Source organism: Danio aesculapii, chromosome 1 (assembly GCF_903798145.1).
Source record: "Danio aesculapii chromosome 1, fDanAes4.1, whole genome shotgun sequence".
Lineage (NCBI taxonomy): Eukaryota > Metazoa > Chordata > Actinopteri > Cypriniformes > Danionidae > Danio > Danio aesculapii.
The window spans coordinates 33,317,283-33,320,683 of record NC_079435.1 but is presented as its reverse complement, the minus strand read 5'-3'; positions in this window follow the sequence as shown (position 1 = coordinate 33,320,683).

The following is a 3,401-nucleotide window of genomic DNA, read 5'->3' as shown; positions in this document are numbered from 1 at the left end:
ACTACTGACATATGACACTGTAGATCGGCTTCACGGAATCTGAGGTAACATTCATAGCCATCTAAATATTCTACTGCATAAGCCAGATTACAATGTTTCATAATAAATTTTAATAAAGTAATAAAGTAATGCAGTCTTCTTTCTATTTGTATAAAAATTTGACCAGATAGTAGATTAATATATATTTTATCTAAACTGTGTCTGGAATCTGAAATTCAGCTATTGAAATGCCATTTGTTTGATTGTTTAATAAAATAACTCATGTCATATCTTATGCATCTAAAGCATATTGACTAGATATTTATTTAGAAATGCTGTAGTCACTGAATCTGAAATTAACTGATAATAATGTTTAATAATATGACTCATAATGCTCCTCCATATGATCTGATTTTGAAATCTTTAGAAAGGTCATTGACTCTGACAGATAAAATATATGCCTACAGAATTCCTATTTCTCTTTGTCTTAGTGCAGTCATTTTTTATGTCTTTGAGAAACAACAAAATCATTGGTTTGGAATAATGACAGAGTTTTTATTTTGGGGTGAACTATCTGTTTTTACTCATCCGATTCAATGACCTAAAAATCAGATCAACTGTATCTAAGAATAAGTGAGTCTGGTCAATATTGCTTTATAAAAGAGGAAGATGATGGACTGACACAAACCCTTTATCCCTTTATCAAATATTATAATCAGTCAGCATATGGTGTAACCTAACATATTTCAATGAATTTTATGGGTCATTTTCAGTGAACATCAATCTATATACAAATAAAACCTCTCAATAAATTAGAATGTCATCGAAAAATTTATTTAATTTCACCATTTCAATATAATTCATATATTAAATAAACATTTGAAATATATCAATCGGTGTGTAATAAATCTTTATAATATACGTGTTTTACATTTTGAATTTAATTAGTACAATTAATCACCTTTTTGATGACATTCTAATTTATTGACATCCACCTGTATAAAGATATTAGGTCATCAATGTTTTATGAAACAGGAATAGGTCTGACACAAAATGAGTCGATTTATTAAACATTATAATTAAGTTTATACAGGGATAACACACTTCTATGGCTATGAATCTTACTTGTGTCACATGTAATTTGAACTCGGTATTTAGCATTTGTAATAAACAAACTATACCATTTTTTTAACTCAAACTAAATCTTTAGTTACCAGACTACCAGGAGACGACAACAACAAAAAATATCACGACTCCATAAAAGTTCTTCCATAAACCTTCTATAAAAAAAATTTATTACACACCGATTGATATATTTCAAATGTTTATTTAAAATATTAATTATATTCAAATGGTAAAATTAATCAACTTTTCGATGACATTCTAATTTATTGAGATGTTTTATTTGTATATAGATTGATGTTCACTGAAAATGACTCATAAAATTCATTGAAATATGTTAGGTTACCCCATATGCTGACTGATTATAATATTTGATAAAAGAATAAAGGTTATGTGTCAGTCCATCATCTTCCTCATTTATAAAGCAATATTGACCAGACTCACTTATTCTTAGATACAGTTGATTGGATCTTAAGGTCACTGAATCCGATGAGTAAAAACAGATAGTTCACCCCAAAATGAAAACTCTGTCTTCATTTACTCATCCTTGATTTGTTCCAAACCAATATGAGTTTCTTCTGTTTAACACAAATATATATATATATATATATATATATATATATATATATATATATATATATATATATATATATATATATATAAACACCACAGGGAATATCAGTGTCATTTAATTGTTACTTATACCAGTTGCTGACATGAAAATATTACTGCAAATTGTAGGGTGCAAGATTCCTGTAATGTCTAATCACTAATTTTGACCCTGTTGTTTTTTTTAAGATATCAAACATGCATCCTTAGAGAAAAGGAGAAATAAGAATTCTGTAGGCATATATTTTATCTGTCAGAGGCAATGACCCTTATAAAGATTTCAGAAAATCAGATCATATGGAGGAGTGTCATGAGTCATTTTATTAAACAATATTTTTATTCATATGAATATAAGAAGGGGCTATGGCAATTAATTTCAGATTCAGTGACTATTTGTAAATAAATATCTGGTCAATATGCTTTAGATGCATAAGATATGGCATGAGTTATTTTATTAAACATAATCACACAAATAAAAGAGGGATGGCATTTCAATAGCTATGAATTTTGATTCCAGACACAGTTTATAAAATATATATCAGCCTTATATCTGGTAAAAATGTTATACAAATAGAAAGAAGATTGCCTGCCTTTGTTAACTTTAAACATTGTAATATGGCATATGCAGTAGAATATTTAGATGGCTATGAATGTTACCTCAGATTCCGTGAAGCCGATCTACAGTGTCATATGTCAGTAGTTTGAATCTGGAATGCATAAACAATTTCATAACGAAACCTACAAACTACGAGTCTATCAGGAAACAACAACAGCGTCAGAATTTTTTTATTTATTTCTTCTTTACAAGAAATCGGATGGCCAACATATCAGGACTACATTAAAGTTCTTCCATGAACCTGTTTTCTGAATCCCAATATTTAAAACATCCTTTTACAGCACCGCTCGACGCTGATCGCTTGATTTCAGTGTCTGCGCGTTCACGGTCCCGTGCATGAGCGACAAGCACGTTCCCGAGTGACATTTTTACTGAACAGCGCCCTCTGGTCACAGTTTGCGACGGGTCACAGATTTCGGCACAACACCGGTGGTCAAGTGAGAAGTTCGGGGGCGTGGTTGATTTTACATCAAGCGTTTGGTTGGAAGCTCGATTCCGCCGCTCCTCCTCTGGCTCCATCAGACAGTCCTTCTGCGCATACCCAGGCTACAATTTCAGCAGTCTTGCGACAGATTGTGCCCTTCACGAGGCGCTTTTGCCCTCAAATCATTCAATGGGAAATGGCGCGGTCGCATCCTCCAAATTTTACATGTCATTGGTCATGATGTGCAGCTAGAGGTCTCAAGGTTATGTGCATAAAACTACTTAAATTTTAATTTCTTATTAATTCCTTGATAATTGTTTGTTGAACTTCCATGGGAAGCTGTTACATATCCCAAACAATATCAAATAAAACTCTTTTCTATAGCCTAACTTATAAAATACTAAAAACTATATCTGTAACGCTTAAGTTCACACAGTATAGTTTCTCATTGCCTTTCTTGCTATAGCTGACGAGTTTCAGAAACACAGTTATAACAACCAGAGAAACATTGAAATAAAAGAGTAAAAGTTCAAGAGCTTAAAGAGCCCATATTATGGGTTTTTGAAAATGCCCTTCCATGTAGTGTGTAAAATAGCTCTAAGTGAAGTGAAATATCCAGCTAAGGCTTATATCTGTAAGTGTACAGTGTTT